Source organism: Hippocampus comes, unplaced genomic scaffold (assembly GCF_001891065.2).
Source record: "Hippocampus comes isolate QL1 unplaced genomic scaffold, H_comes_QL1_v1.1 scaffold107, whole genome shotgun sequence".
Lineage (NCBI taxonomy): Eukaryota > Metazoa > Chordata > Actinopteri > Syngnathiformes > Syngnathidae > Hippocampus > Hippocampus comes.
This window is the reverse complement of record NW_017804846.1, coordinates 919,220-936,238: the sequence shown is the minus strand read 5'-3', so window position 1 is coordinate 936,238 and position 17,019 is coordinate 919,220. Positions and strand designations below refer to the sequence as shown.

The following is a 17,019-nucleotide window of genomic DNA, read 5'->3' as shown; positions in this document are numbered from 1 at the left end:
AAAACCCGTAGTAAAAGTCTTCGAAAGAAAAAGAACTGAGGTGTCTGTGTGGAATGTTTTCCATCCATAAAACATCAGACTAAGGAAAACCTTACAAAGGGTATCCATAACCAATTTCATATGTGGAAATTTGGAGTGCTGATGCATAAAACTTTCATCGGCATGCATTTGACACACAGTGAGGATTTACCACTAAGCTGACGGCCTGACTGGGACAGGCAAGGCTTCCACATAGGAAATGGCACTTTAAAACATCTTCAAATGTGGAACCCTGGAAATTGGGAGGGCGTGTTTATGTTAGTGGAACTTCCATTGTATATCTGGGTACCTTTGGGGAAAGATGGAAGGAGTCAACATGGAAGTAAAATCAGCATTCAAAGCAAGAGCAGATAAGCTGAACAGGATTCGACATTAACGGTGGCCCAAGCCCACTACGTGACTGCGTCAGGGCATTCAAAGTTCACTGATGCCGGCCCAATCAGGCCAGTCCTAATTTCATAAATAAATGATGAAATCAGCACCTTCTATTTTTTTAATATTTAACTCATTCAGTACCAGCCAATTCTAGACACCATATATATATTTTTTTAAACCCTAAGTCTTGGAAAAATTGAAAAAAAAAAAATTATCTTGGGTTGAACGTGTGGAGTGTGAAAAGACACATAAATATGTCTTTGGGAGTGAATGAGTTAATATTTAATATTTGAGTTTGATCCACTTAAATTGAGGAATCATCTGATTTATTTTTTTCATGCTACACCGTTTTTTGTGCGCCGGATTAAATCATTCCATCAGGAATGGCTAAAAAAAGATATAAAGCCCAGGTGTTAGCTCATGATCGAACTACACAGCAGTCTAAAGATGCGAAATATAAAATAGCTTTTGAAAAAAGTCACAAATTATATCAAACGCACAGGGCCAGTGCCAGTTCTGCTTGGACCACCACAACATGGCTCAGGGTGGCCTGACTGACAGATGAGCTTTTGAAACTGAGAGAAGTGATGGAAATTTCCTTGATTGTCTAAGAGTAAAGAATCTCTGAATGTTGTGAAATCCTGTTTCTCGGGAGTTTTGTATTGAGCAGAATAATGATGCCTGGAGGAGTTGATGACAGTTGATGCCTTTGTGGATGTAGCCGCAAATTAGTTGAGACTGATTCATCAGCCAATGTGCTGGTTCCAGCTAATTGTGCATTCCAGTTTATCTTGAGTGATTCAAGAATTGCTTCTATTCTCACTAGCTAAAATGAGAGATGAGGACCCTTTTTTTACTAAACTGATTCAATCAGGTTGATGTCACAAAATAATTGTATTGAATGGGTAAACAGATTCAATTAGTTCCACCCAGTGCGTAATTCCAATTTGAAATGACCTTCACTTGCTTCTCTGTTCAACAACAAGACATGAAAACGAGCTTCTTTTGTGCAGCACTTACCAAAACATGTAACCTTCGCTAAAAATGTAAATCTCCATAAAAGCTTTGTGGTTTCATACACAACCACACACGTAGGTAAATGTCTACATATGTCAACACCTCTGGAGAGAGAGTGCAACATTAAACTGCGTGTTTCACTACCCTGCAATTGCTACCGTTTATGAGCTCCGGGCCATTCTTACCCAATAAACACAGCAAGATAAAACGGTGGCATTTTATTATTGGAATGGAGTTCTTACAATGGCTCAATGTATCAATAGTAGTTTTTTTCTCCAGCTGGAATGATTATGGAGATGTGGTGCAAAGAGAAAAACTTTTCGACTGCAGCTCTTCGCATCTGTAATCCCCTGCAAGAATGAACAGAACTACAAAAGAGCAATTGGTCACAATGACTGAAAGGAGCTTACAAGTATCAATCTCAAGATCAAGATCAAGAATCTCACTCACGCGCTTCAAATGCTGAGATGGATCATTCCTGTGCCATGTGGAATCAAGGAGAACAAATCAAGATTTTAGATAACTGCTGGATCCAGCATTCCTTCTTATTTATCTTTTCTAGCTTTCTGCCAAATTCCCAAGACATTTCTATATGCTACGATCTCTTGTCGCCAAAACTGCTGCGTTAGGTCTGCTTTCGCTCACTGAACTTCTGTGCTTAGATGTGGCTTTCAGCTGACAGAGTTGAGAGCTGAGCTGTTGACATTGTCCCTGCTTCTTCTCTGTCCCGCCCCCATTTCCAGCTCCCTCTCCCATCATGCGCCTTTCAATAATCATTTCCCATCTCTGGTATGATATCCCTTTTACAAGAACCATATTTAAGATTAACATAGCATTATTGCAATTCCTTTCTATTACATAAATATTTGGAAACGCTAGCTGAATTTAAGCCATTTAATAATGCCTACAGAAAGTGCACACCATAAGTGCGGCAACAATTCTTCTTTTCCATTAGCCCCAAACAGTCCAACACCGCACCACTCCGCTTGGCCCAGCACCACACCACATGGTCTCTGCTGCTTTTCCATTACAACAGCCGCGGGGGCGGGATGGGGGTAGAACTCCGCAAGCCTGGGTACTGGCAGCATATGGAATTCTGCTGCAACATATCACAAGTGGAGAATCTCGGCCACTGCTTTTGCAGCAAGTCAAAAAATGAACTGCCTTTACATGATGTGGCAACGGCACAAAGTGCAGCCTATTAAATGGACAAAGGCTTTCACGTACAGACAAAAAAAAACAAAAAAAACTACCCAGCGGCCGAACGAAAATACAGTATAAACAGTACATACATCTTGCATGTGTGTGTCTGTTGCGAGAGTCGAAGATATCAACAGGAAATGACCCTTTGTAGCCTATAGCCTGCCTTACACCTATACCCACAATGGTGGAGAGCCTTCACAATGCCCAAAGGAAACCCCTTTTTCCTGGAATGGGATCTCAACACTGGCAAGTGCTCAAAAGCACGCACGCCAACATAAGCGCATGAATTTCATGAGGAAAAACCTAAGACCAGGAAGGCCAATCAGAGGTGAGAGTTAACCTCTTGATTGTACAAAGTATTGCTGCAGGCTTCATGCAGTGAGAGGTCAGCTGCAGGGTGTCAGCTTAGTGATGCAATATCTTACTGTGATAATGAAGATTGCCATGTCCACGACATGTGAAACTTGCCATTGTCGGGAGTGCACAGGTCATCGTAAAATCAAACACATCATCACTTTGTCTGCGAAATCAACTGTGTAGAGGAATATCGTTACACCAGTCAGCAAGACAAACAATCAGTCAGACTCATCAAGACAATAATTTTAAGACTCATTCTTTTACAGCCCTCCTCTCTCCCTACATACACACACACATATACACAGATATTTATATCTATATATATTATCCATACATAGAGAGAGAGAGAGAGAGAGAGAGAGAGAGAGAGAGAGAGAGAGAGAGAGAGAGACACATACACACATATCTATATATATATTATCCATACATAGAAAAAGAGAGAGAGAGAGAGAGAGAGAGAGAGAGAGAGAGAGAGAGAGAGAGAGAGATTTATATGTATAACAGTGTGTCCCCAAAAAAGTACACCCACATTCAATAATTGTAAAATAGGTGTTTATTGTAATGTGTTTAATTTTCAACATGTCAATTTACAAACATCATTTTATTGCTTTGTCACCAGCTGTTCTCACAGATGTCTGTTCTGGTCCAGACACTGCCAACATCACAAAGTTATGAAAGAATTGCCTTGGTAATTTGTGTGCATTTGTGTTCAATAGTTGCTCCCACTTCAGTCACTGTTTCATTGTGTGGACTTTTTCTTTCATGTATCTATTTCATCTATAACTGCTTCAAACAACAAAGAGTATGCAGAAAAGTGGTTAAGATTGAATGGCTTTCTGTGTCTTATGTGTTGTGTTGTATTATTTTGTTATTATGTTGTTATGACTTCAAGATGGCGCCGCGAGAGTGGCTGCCTTTACAGCACCTCCTATACTTTTTGTTCTTCTACTTTCTTCCTTTCATAACTTTGCTGCTGTAAATTGGGAATTTCTCCATTGTGAGACGAATAAAGGTTTCCTTATTTTTATTCTTATTCTTATTTTCTCCATCAAAAGAAGGCGGGTAATGTGAGGTCTGGTGAACGTGGAGGGTATACAATAAAACCCCTCCATCCAATCCACCTGTTTGGCAAGATCTCATCAAGGAAGGATCTAACATTGCAACGGCAGTGTAGGGGTGTCCGATCTTGCTGAAAATATTGGCTGCCATCATTTGGCACAATGTGCAAAGAAAAAACAAACAATTCAGTTATCAGTTGCTAAAAGGTATATATTTTTTTTGGGGGGGGGGCACCCTGGATACATATGTATCTATCTATCCATACACACATACATATATAAGGTTAGCGGTGATCTTAGTCTCAAATCATTAGCTTTTGGCTAACATTGGACTCTTATGCAAGATCCCGCTGCACACCACAGCACTGGAGCCCACTCATACAACGACACCACGTCTGCAATTGTTGTGCTGTCAAAGATAAATCGCAAATACCTATGAACTCTTCTTTCTTGTTTTCAACCTGTTTGAGAAATATGTAACCCAGTATGTTTGCAAAAAATCATAAGTGTTAAATACGTAGTGGGTTGGCGTTCAGTGATTACCCACCAAACAACCACAACACAAGCCCTCTCCGTAACAGTTGGCAGCTCTGGAGCAACCCTTCTTCTGAAAATGATAAATTCCGGTACATTAATGTAATATTCCGTGGCTCATTAATGCAAAAAACACTTGGCTGGCTGTCAAAAGCATGTCAGTGGGAGAGGAAGATTCTTCTCTCCATTGTTGGACAAAGTGCAGCTTTCACCAAAACAACATTGGCAGTTCTACGCTCATCTGCATGTCCATGTGGTCACGGTGTGACCCAAGAATATGAGCCTTACTGTGGTAATTGTGCAGTGTTCTCTGTGTAATTGTGTGTAAACATGCGGGCCTTTTTTGTAGAACCCTTGGAAATTCCATTGTATGTCAAATTTCATAAGTGACTGACAACCATTTTCAAAGCATGTCTGCCACTAAGATCAGCCACATTGTACCTCTAAACACATACGTGCGCAGTGAAGTGAGTCATAACTTCAGACAAACTGTCACGTCCCCTGTCAGTCAGGTGTTGAAAGTCTGCTCTGCAAGAGTAAAAATACCCAAAAGGAGGAGGAGCCAAAATCAATGCAGTAATGGTGATGAGTGCAAAACACTCTAGAGGAGAAGAGCAAATACATGAACGCAATTGGAGGATGTTCAAAGATGTCCAACCCAAGTGGTCTCCATCAGGCTCCGAATTTAAAGATGATTGACACAAGCAACGATATGCCAGCTTCCAATTTAGCACCGACACAATCTCCTCTAAAAAGGAGAATGATCATTTGTTATTGTTGGGGTTTTTTTTCCTGATTTGTTTTTGCTTTCTTACAATCACACAGCCGTTTTTTTTTTTAAACGCTAAGTTTGGAGTTTATGGTGAAATTCATGCTGATATTGCAATGCCTGAATAACTTTACTCTTTCCTCCTCCAGTACAATTTGCTTCCCACCCGTTCTACATCCAACACAAACACCTGGTTTTATGCAGCATGAACTCAGAGTAAACAGGCATTCATGCTAGTTATTTGTGCTGGCCAGCTCATACTGGATTGCATTTTCGGTGTTGCTAAAGTGTTGATGGTCTGTGTTTTTGTCCTTAAAGGTCAGAGACCAAATATTGAGCAGTTTTTCTTGAGATATCTTGAACCCTTTTACAATGCATGACTGTCATTAAACAGTGATTAGATTGTTGATCGACAGCAGTTTAATCACGAGATACAATTTGAATCTCGCGCCCTCTCGTCTTTGGGTATTTTCGGAGCTGTGACATAACAGAAGCCTTTTGAACACAAAATTATGTACCGGTAATTTATTGCCACTTATTTCCCTTTTTCATTTTAATGTAAATCTTTTTTTTTCCTCTGTTTTTTTCTCTTTGATTGTTCAAGTACAATACACAAAATTTCATTGTGTAGCCTACTTGCTTTCAACAAAAACAGAAACAGCCAGCAGACGTTTTAGATACCGAATGTGTGTTCAAATACCATATTTCAGGTGAGCAAAATCTTTAAAATGGGAGGACTACTGGAGAATACCAATGAAGAAAAAAAATGAACTGCTGGTAAAACCTAAATGAGTGGGTCTTGTTCTTTTTCCAGATGCTTCCATTTGAAAATATGGTTTTCATATTCCACATGCTCTTGTAAGTGGCAACAAGGGAACAGCTATCTGCAGAGTGCAGGCTCAGCTGTGCAGCCGGGACTACATTTCAGTGCTGACATTTATCCCTCTAGTCAAAAACCCCCAGCACAAACCACTGGGGGGGGGGGGGGGGGCTTGGGGACTGTTAAGTGAACCCAAAAATATTTTAAATTCTTCATCTTAGGCTAACCAGGTGTAAATTGTTTCTTTACAATGCTGTGAATCAAAAGAGTTGTACCTCTCTCTCCAAAGAATCACATTTGTCCATGTATGGTGAAGTATGTCTGAGGAGTGAAGTTCTAAACAGCATAGAAGAAAGGAATACAGTTGGTTACTAGAACATCTGGGAAGCATCTGCCTGGCTAAAGTAGGCCCCCTGTGAACAGGTGCAAGGCTGCGCTCATGGTCCTGTGACCTTTTTCTTGACCTTTTAGTCTGAGATGAACTCTGAACCCGATGTTACTATTGAACACAGACAGACCAAGCTGTCTGAACAGGCAAGGTTGGTTGTATTACCAGAGACTACAGATGCAAGTGATAGAAGCGTATTTGCCAAATTTGAAGGCACAAATGTGTTAGAAACATTTGATAATTATCTCTCTACATAAGTGCAGTTATTTACTTGGATTCATTTTGCTCACCGGAGTGCTATTCTCATATACGGGTATTGCTATCTGCATCAGCTCAATAAATCTGCTATGGGCCAAACAACGTGTACCCAAATCATATACGGAGGTGAGTTGCAGAAACTAGTCTTTAACCAACAATATCTAGCCATCCCACACTAGCAGCCATGATCTAATCAAGAGCAGTACTGGATCATGGACACAAATGCCATTTTGGATTTCTTTGTAGAAATAAACTATGAAAAACACTTTGTTCACCTCTTCTAAATCAGAACACACCGTGCAAGGCATGCCTAAATATGTCAAACCAAATTGAGCAAGTATAGAGGACAAGAGCAAAAGGCTTACACAGCTTCGACTAGTATCTGTACATCAAAGAGAAAACAGCTAAACATGGCAAGCCCAGAAATTACAGCAACTGAGAAGCCAAAACACAAGACAACATTTGACCCATCAAAATTAGTCAGGCCCACATGGCTTTTGTTCCCTCCAACCACATGGGGAGTTTCTTCAGATGCTTCATATATGGCGAGAGGAGCTCGACATGTTATTCATCTGATTTACTGGCTATCATATTTAAGGAGCCCTCTGGCGCATCCTGTTCATCAGCATCTTCATTATCTTTGCAAAAGATGATCATGTGTCTTATACTGTTGTCCACGGCTTGCCTTGTAATATGGGATGCAAAGTCCCGCAACTTGATCCAGACAGCTGTTTTGATTTGCTAAGTGTGTAGACATTCAAGATACGGTATAATTGAGTAACAGTTCAATCTTAACACATCACACGATTTTGTGTCTGAGTTATAATGCAAAAAAAGCATGGAGAACACACTGACATCCTACACAAATCTACTGCACAACATGCATTAATATGTTGGATAAACTGAATTTGGACACGCCTATTATGCAAAAGCCCAACAGTGAGAATATTTTAGATGGAGTGTGAGAGCTCCCTCCTTTAGGGTATTGCTTGAAGAAAACAAAGGGGTTTGCATATACAGGTGGGAAAACAGATCAACAGATTATTTTTCTTGATTCTTTTGCATAGTTAATGGTTTAGCTGGGCCACAGGTTTGTTTTTCCATATTCATGTTTAAAAAAACAAAAACTAAAAACATTTACATACCAGTTATCACAATATCAACCTGCATAGAGCTCTGTATCAGCTCACAAAACTGTATAGAAAACTGAAAATGTTAAAAAAAAAAAAGGCACAACTGTGTTTTTGCACAAAACAGCAGTAAAAATAAATAAGACTAACATACTTTAACCTCCAGGATCCCTCGCCATACACTGTCGAACGGCAGAACCCAGGGTGTTCTCTCAACCATGTATCCATCCATTTTCTAAACTGCTTATCCCATTGGACCGATTTTAAATCCATCTGCTTGTCATCAAGCTGCCATCCAGCACTAAGCTAACCTGAGTTGTCTGGTTAAGAAATGGCTCAACTCCCCTCATCTGCTGCTCTGAGAGGCCAGCAAGGAAGTAACAAAGACAAAGGCATTGATTAAATGTCTAACCGGACTTCACTGACTGCTTATGAGTTAAATCTAATGCCCGACAGGCGGCAATTCCAAATTCGCTTGCTCTAAGTGCTCTCAAAGAAGCTGATTTTCACACGACACATGCACTCTTCTCTCTCTTAAAAGACATACAGTAAATATTTGAGCATGCTATTGTCAGGGGCAGCGATGGAGCAGCATGAAGGGCCTCCATTGTGCACAAAACCAGGGTGTTGATTAAAACCAGCTGAGACCAGCGCAGCTTCCTGGGGTGTCAGACACACGCCCCAGAGCCACGCGCCCCTGAAATCCATCTGTCTTCTTCCAGAACACAATGGAGCTGTGCAGTTGGCCCTTTTATGTGCCAAGAACTGCATGGAAAACTGTAAGGTATGCAAGCAGTGATTAATCATTCAGGCTTCATATGTCAAAAAAAATATCAGTCAGATTGTTTTTTTTTGTTTGTTTTTTTTAAACAGGGTCCTTTGTCTCAGAAATATGATTTTCCATTCAAAATCCATTTCAGCCATGCAGCTCTTGTCCCAACATAAATTCACTGCTAGACAGTCAGAGGAATCAATCGGACCACATCAGAGCATTTCGATTTTTAGTCACCCAAAAGAGTTAGAGGCCAATCCTCTCAGTTGATTACATGTGAAAGTTTACCGAATCAAAGTTAAAAATGGAGATAAGACTCTTATGCCCCTGCTGTTTTTGTAGCTTGCATATCACATATAAGAAGAAGAACCCTGCGTACAAACATATCAACATTTCAAGCTAGGCAAGAGTAAGAGCTCTATTCGTCTTATGAACACCACTTACAACCCTTCTTAAGATCTTATCAAACAATAAAGGTTCAACACTGGATTCCGTAAAATGGTTTTGGGGGGAAGCCCCCCCCCCCCCCGCCCCCAAATATCTGCGGATTTAGTTAGAACAATCAACACATATTCTTCCAAATATATGCTATTGAAATGGCATTTGCAGTTTGGGCCCGCAATTGGTGTCCCATTGCAGGGTGGAACAAAAATGGGGGTCAAACAAACCACCAGCCACCCCCCACCCCAACACACTTTTCTTTCTTGCATCTTGTTTTTTTTTCCTCCGCTTTTGTATGCCTGATACTGTTTCCCGTAAAACTTACAAGATAGCAGGGTTAAAAGAACAGTTATGATAATCATCATAAACGCCAACACGGCAGCACTTTGTGATGTAGACTTGTAGAGAGATGTTCCTCCCATAGTCATGATCAATCATTACGTCAAGGATGACAGGAGAGAGGCTTAAGTCAGTGTCGGGATATTGAAATTGTTCAAATGTCTGTCCTTTTCTCTCATCGAGTTTTCCTTGTGATGCATAACGATCACTCTCACAAAAGATGCTTATTAGTGTTAAAGCAAATAGCTTGTCTTTTATTTGCCTTAAATACACGCGTAACTCACTCCAATCAAGTGGAATATCTTGTTAAATTCTCAATGACGAAACCCTGAATAGACTACAAGTACTACCGCTTAGCTCTTAGTATCATTGGACCACAGTAAATAGTTCCGTGAAAGTCCATTCAATCTCCATTCCTTAGTTGGGATTTAAGAATAATACGCAATATAGCTAGGTCACTCTGCATTGGTTATTGCAGTGGATCTCCAGGTGCGTGTTTTATCAGTTGATAAAGCTGCATTCGTGGCTGCAACGGGGCCTGTCTTAATATGGCTGAGCCACCCCCTTTTGTTTGCATGAATTCAAATACACGTGGTCAAGGGCACATATCCCTTCTGGTCACATCCCCGCCACTGCACCGACCCTCATCCGTTTTGGCTTTCTCCAACAATCCGAATATCTTTCAGTCTGCTCATGCAACGTGGCACCGCTAATCCATGCAGCTGTCACACAATGTGAAGTTATTTGGCCGGGACAGGCTTTAAAAAACATTCAGCCATCTTTATGGCTCACAGCTTGAAGGGAACTATTTAGATTGTATGGAAGGGACAAATTTGCGCATGTGTTGGAAAAGACGAAGATAGAACAAAAGCGACCCAAATAAATCCACCTCTTGGAGCTTTGATGCTTGCACTGAGTCAGATGGTTTGGCAGACAAGAGTTTTGGCCCACGGGTTAGTCATCTCTTTATCATTCCATTGTTAGCAGAATGGACCTTTCAGCACACATGCAGGGCTTGTTGTTTTCGTTCGAGTGACAAAAGGAAAATTCTAGATTACATCGAACAAAATTAGAAAATGCAACACGACATGACTGCCACTATCACATTAGTAGAGCGGTGTTATTATCCATAAAGACAAATGAAAATTTGTTTAGTCAGTGAGGGTGCTTGATCTAAAATGGGGCTGGAAACACCCATTGACACTTCAGGAACGGAGATCAAGAAACTGAACGAAAAAACAGCCCGTGTTCTCTCTGGTTGCAAAGACAAGACGTGGTTGGGTCATTTCTTAGTGTGCCACTTGATATTGGTGTTTGTTTACTCATACACTTCCTGAATGGCAATAGCAAATATTTCCCTCATTTATATGAGCAGGGAGAAAAAAAATAAGAACGAAACTATCGACTCCATGATGCAAAGAGGGTGACATTTTTTTAGAAATCCAACAGGATTCATGTGACCCACAGGATTTCCACGGGATGGGAGTTACTGTAACTTAACGTTTCATCGATGAATTGGGACAGTACAGGAGCAAATGGGAGCAGGATTATCCGGTAGGGGGAAAAAAAGGAGACGCGCAGCTATCATTAATATATCTGACCTGCAAAATGGGAGCGGTGCGGAATATGAGTCACTCTGAATGGGAGTAGGATGCGAGTCGGAGTTGTCCTCACTGGGAGTGCATCGGAACAGGATTCATATTTTTCTTCATTCTTTTTCACTACAGTCCGGTACCGGTTACAGGAGGGGATTTTTTCTGTAGCAGTGTGATGGGACGAGAGAGAAAATCCACTCCCGTGTCACCCTCTAGTTCTGAGTAACTATGGAAAGATTGCTAAGTGTCATCTGAGTTCCACCTGCGAAATCTTCCTTGCCCTCCTGTGGGGTTAAGCTCAGGGGATGTTGTTAACATTATGCAAATTGTGGGCCGGTGAAGCCCTTTGAGACTCTTTTGTGATTAAGGACTACTGTATATGACTACATTTGTGTCCATCATCGGAGGATGACAACTGTTTTCACAGATTTGCTTGCTCCCACTTCCCTCCTTCATATCTGCAAAAGCTTGTAAATGGAAATAGGACTTCAAATGTACATAAAAATATTGTACTCGTGGATGATGAAAGAGGGAACATGAGCTCAGTTCCAACAAGCAGTGAAAGGAAACAACTGTCAGAGGCTTCATTGCGCACGAAGTTATGGTTTGGAGAATGGCCTTATGGTGGTTCGGGATGATAGAGAACACCAATAGATGCAAAAACTGGTAAATGGTGTGTTATAATGCTGTACAAATAAACACCTAGCCTTTCAATCACATTAGTAGAGCGGTGTTATTATCCATAAAGACAAATGAAAATTTGTTTAGTCAGTGAGGGTGCTTGATCTAAAATGGGGCTGGAAACACCCATTGACACTTCAGGAACGGAGATCAAGAAACTGAACGAAAAAACAGCCCGTGTTCTCTCTGGTTGCAAAGACAAGACGTGGTTGGGTCATTTCTTAGTGTGCCACTTGATATTGGTGTTTGTTTACTCATACACTTCCTGAATGGCAATAGCAAATATTTCCCTCATTTATATGAGCAGGGAGAAAAAAAATAAGAACGAAACTATCGACTCCATGATGCAAAGAGGGTGACATTTTTTTAGAAATCCAACAGGATTCATGTGACCCACAGGATTTCCACGGGATGGGAGTTACTGTAACTTAACGTTTCATCGATGAATTGGGACAGTACAGGAGCAAATGGGAGCAGGATTATCCGGTAGGGGGAAAAAAAGGAGACGCGCAGCTATCATTAATATATCTGACCTGCAAAATGGGAGCGGTGCGGAATATGAGTCACTCTGAATGGGAGTAGGATGCGAGTCGGAGTTGTCCTCACTGGGAGTGCATCGGAACAGGATTCATATTTTTCTTCATTCTTTTTCACTACAGTCCGGTACCGGTTACAGGAGGGGATTTTTTCTGTAGCAGTGTGATGGGACGAGAGAGAAAATCCACTCCCGTGTCACCCTCTAGTTCTGAGTAACTATGGAAAGATTGCTAAGTGTCATCTGAGTTCCACCTGCGAAATCTTCCTTGCCCTCCTGTGGGGTTAAGCTCAGGGGATGTTGTTAACATTATGCAAATTGTGGGCCGGTGAAGCCCTTTGAGACTCTTTTGTGATTAAGGACTACTGTATATGACTACATTTGTGTCCATCATCGGAGGATGACAACTGTTTTCACAGATTTGCTTGCTCCCACTTCCCTCCTTCATATCTGCAAAAGCTTGTAAATGGAAATAGGACTTCAAATGTACATAAAAATATTGTACTCGTGGATGATGAAAGAGGGAACATGAGCTCAGTTCCAACAAGCAGTGAAAGGAAACAACTGTCAGAGGCTTCATTGCGCACGAAGTTATGGTTTGGAGAATGGCCTTATGGTGGTTCGGGATGATAGAGAACACCAATAGATGCAAAAACTGGTAAATGGTGTGTTATAATGCTGTACAAATAAACACCTAGCCTTTCAACAGTCCATTTGAAGTGAGCCTGCGAGAGCTCAATCTGCCTCTCCAAAGGGATAAAAGCAAAAGAACCCATTTTAGTAAAGCTCTCTAGAGACAGGCTTCTATTCATAAGGCCTCTGAATGCTTTCGCTGTTTCCAACCACACGGTCCTTCACTTGGTCAAAAGGAGTTCTTGGGAGGAAAAAAAAATGTAGCAGTGATGAAGGATCCATGGCTCAGGTCCAGCATTCAGATCCATGTTCATCAGTTTTGTTACTCGATAGCCAAAAGAGAGACCCGTTTGTCATCATGTTTGAGATCCCCACCTGCGTTCACTCATCCATCTCATTGCTCAAACACAATGAAATGACAGTTTACGCGAAAGACATATTAGGTCTTGGGCGTGAGCCAGTCAAAGACAGTAAAGGTGCCTGGCCGTAATTTTTACCCTTCTTTAGGGCTTTAAACTGCACCGTGTGGTTGATCAGCCTACATCCACTATTTTACAGGAAGTGAAAAGGGTATCAATTCTATCCAAAGAACTTAAGAATTCACTGACTGCAAGACAAGACGGTAAGTTTAATGAGGCAATACAAGCAGTATAGATGGCACAGAAATCAAATCTCATTTACTCACCTCAAATCCATTTTGCCTTCAGATTCAATATCTAGCTTTGGAGGAAAGACTTGCTCTGCAGGGATTAGCCAAAAAACAGCAGTGTAGCACATTCCCCAACAGTGTGTTACAGTAACACCCATTAGTCAATCTGAAGTAATTAATTGGAAGGGAGTTTTTGTTTTTTTTGTTTTTTTCAAGACCTTTTATCACATTGTGGAGACATCTAAGTAATCTACTTCTGAAAAGATAAATAGCATTTTTGAATCTCCAGGGTGGAAATGAAAGCAGTTGGCCTCAAAAGAGGAATTCTGCCACTTTTGCTACCACTAGGGGTTGCTAGGAGAAGGGTCCCAGAGTAGTGATGGGGCTCAGTCTCTGTGAGCCAAAGGGGCCTCCAGGGAAAAGACGGTCCAGAGAGCAGGGAACTCTCATGAATGTCGGGAAATTTTCCCACAATCAAACACACAAACAGATTCACGCAGGGCAGCAAAAGGGACCAAGGAGACAGAAAGGAAGGGAGTGTGGAATGAGGAAGGCCCAACAGTTAAAACAACAACGGCCAAACAAGTTCATGCTCAGTCATAGGCTAACACTGTCTTGTGGATGAACTGTGCAAAACTATTTATTATAGACATATATTAGGTGGCTCAGTAAAAAAATAGTGGGAAACAAACATTAAAAACTAATTTAAAAAACAGCATAGGATCACAACCACAATGTTCATGGGTAAAATAAATGAATCAATACATTACTTTTTGTCTCCTCAGTGACTAAGGATATCCGTTAACCGATAGAAAAGTTAAGGAGATGAGCCTCAGTCATTGGGCGGCATCTGAAGGGACTTGAGATTTGTCCAGCTGCGAACAAAAGTAAGATGACAACTGGTTGGTGGAGAGATACCAGTTTGCTTTCTTAATATTGTTGAGGTGCCCTTGAGCAAAGGATTACTGTAACTACCTCACTCGCCGCAACTTAATAGGTGCAGCACTGTTTTGCATGCCCCTTTCACGCTGACATCTTTCTTTCCATGCCTGCATGGGCTTGATCTGGTCCCGTGTGTAGTATACAAGACAAATATAAAGCACAGTGGATTAGAATAACCCCTTGATGGATTATGATGAGTTTTATAAACCCCCCAAAAATGAAATAAACATGTAATGCATAACATTACAGGCTCAGAACAGGGGAGAGATTTGCTACTTACTACTCTTCCTCCATGAATGAACAAGGAATTGGACACAACATTTGGAAAATTATCATCAATGAGTCATGAAATGAGAATACTACACCTTGAGAATATATAGAGTACAAGTCAAAAGAGGGAAGGAAACAATCTGATGTTGTCAATTATGAAGGACGGTGAAGGAGGACTAGACGGGACTGTGCAATCTCAAATTACGTCAAGAGGTCAAGCAGTGTAACACAGCCATTGGACTGCAATTTTGCTGCATTCACTTACGATTCAAATTTAAAATCACAGCCAAACTTGTTGCAGACGGTCATGCAATCAGTCAAACAACCCTGCACATTGCACAAGAATTCAGCTGCAGTCAGCTGTGTTGATGTTTATGTGTTGGGATTATGAGGTGAAGGAAGGCGAATACAAGATCACGCTTCTTTCTCCATGATGACTACTGCCCTTCTGAAGAGATTACATCTTGAGAAAAAAAAATATGTATGCCTTGTTTCCAGTGGGACAGCGAGTCTTCAAACTTCCTTTTATAGAAGTAACCCCCCCCCCACCCCCTATGTTGGACATTATAAATAAGAAGCAGGAATGCAGAAAGACAAGAAATAAACATCCAAGCCGCTCTGTTATCTACACCCAGCTGTGCAGTTTGGAAGACAATCTTTCAAGCTGATGTCATACAGGCCCACAGTGATAGCATTGAAATAGGTTTGCTATAATTTGACACGGAGCAAAATCACTCAATGTGGACCTTGAGTTCTAGGTCACATAAAATTAAGTAAAATAGTTATCGGGCGCCAAATGCAATTAATGCCAAATGCACGCTCTCGAAAGAATCAGGAGCTCAATCGTTAACTTTCCAAGTGAAAACACAGGAATGAGCTTCAGTATTCAACAAAGATTCACTTTGAAGGGGGGAACCTAGTTGTAATTTGATGGTGAAAATTAAGGTCCGTCAAACCAACTTGTAAATACGGACAAGCATCAAAAAGGAACATTTCAGAGCATAAAAGGAGTCTTAAAATATTATTGGTTTGGGTTCATCTGAAGATAAAATAGATTCCTGATGTGGAAAGTAGTGAGGAGCACATGTCCGATGCCAGGTCCAACTTTAAAAGCTCAGTTCAGTGGCACACTGAATTCGAGATGTGTAGGTGAAGAGGAACCTGTTGGCAAGAGAACACTGTGGAGTTGACGTTATGGAGTTTTGATAAACTATTCCATATGTGCTCCAGATCCCAAGTGAAAGAGCTGCTTTGTGCTCAGCAAAGTATCAAGCGCACATGTCCCAATTGGAGCCCCCACAATCACCTCCACCACCCAATCCGTCCCTTTGCTTCTACCGACAGAACCGCTGTTGCGCTTTCTCTGTAACTCGGGGTATTATTAGCTCAATACAGGGGCGCAGGAGATCTAAGAATGGATGCTCTGGTCTCACACTTCATCCTGCAGCCGATTGATGGACTTTTGACTGCATGGAGACATGGGACCTGGACAACACATGTAAGCTGTGAGGTGGAGGTGAAAATGTGCAAGTTAAAGTGAAGCAAGGCTGTGAAAAAGTTTGAAAGCATGTGGAGAGTGTAGTCACTTCCAAAGACATACAGTACAGCATGATGCAATTTTGACTGGATGAGGGGCAGTACTTTTCTTTCCTTCCAATATGCATTTTATATTTAATTCAGAGAAGAGAACAATTTGTGTGTGTGTGTGTTTAACTTAATTTTCATGACGATTTTCTGCTTGGGGACATGGTTCTGTCAGTCCCTGGTTTGTCATACAAGCAGCTTAGTGTGGCCATGGCTGGCATATGCCTATTTTTATTGTCCTTTGGGGCATAAAAAACTCCATTAACTCTTCCTGGCAACAAGCAGCCATGTAAATGTGTAATGAGACCGGGAAAATGAATCCAACCTTGCAGAGTCTCCCCATCTAACATTTGGTTTTATCCTGAATCACACTGCATTAATCAATTCAACTTTAGTTATAGAGCAGTTGGAAACAAGCACCACTGCATCAAAAAGTGCATGGAGCAAAAATCTGTCAACCAACCTTATCAATGAGGAAGATTATTCTCTTAAACCATATCAGAAGGAAAGTACTGTAGTGTGTTCCTAGTGGCTGGTTCCCTGCCAATTTATGCCATCCAAAAACGGCAATAATATGCAATTCACAACAACCAGGCCCTCAGTGAAATATCATCTCAAGGGCAAATACAT

General features: G+C 41.2%; 1 protein-coding gene across 4 annotated transcripts in view; it reads right to left on the bottom strand.

Moving 5' to 3' along the window:
• Positions 1-17,019, bottom strand: part of daam2 (dishevelled associated activator of morphogenesis 2) — a 94,989-nt gene that overhangs the window by 69,363 nt on the left and 8,607 nt on the right. The window contains exon 1 of one of the 4 annotated variants that reach the window (XM_019876482.1): positions 1,878-2,107. The exons of 2 other annotated variants lie outside the window; for them this stretch is intronic. The gene's annotated coding sequence lies outside the window, so the exon portion shown is untranslated. Of the gene's footprint in view, positions 1-1,877; positions 2,108-17,019 lie in introns of those variants that run through there. One more of the 4 variants, XM_019876477.1, reaches the window with a different exon arrangement.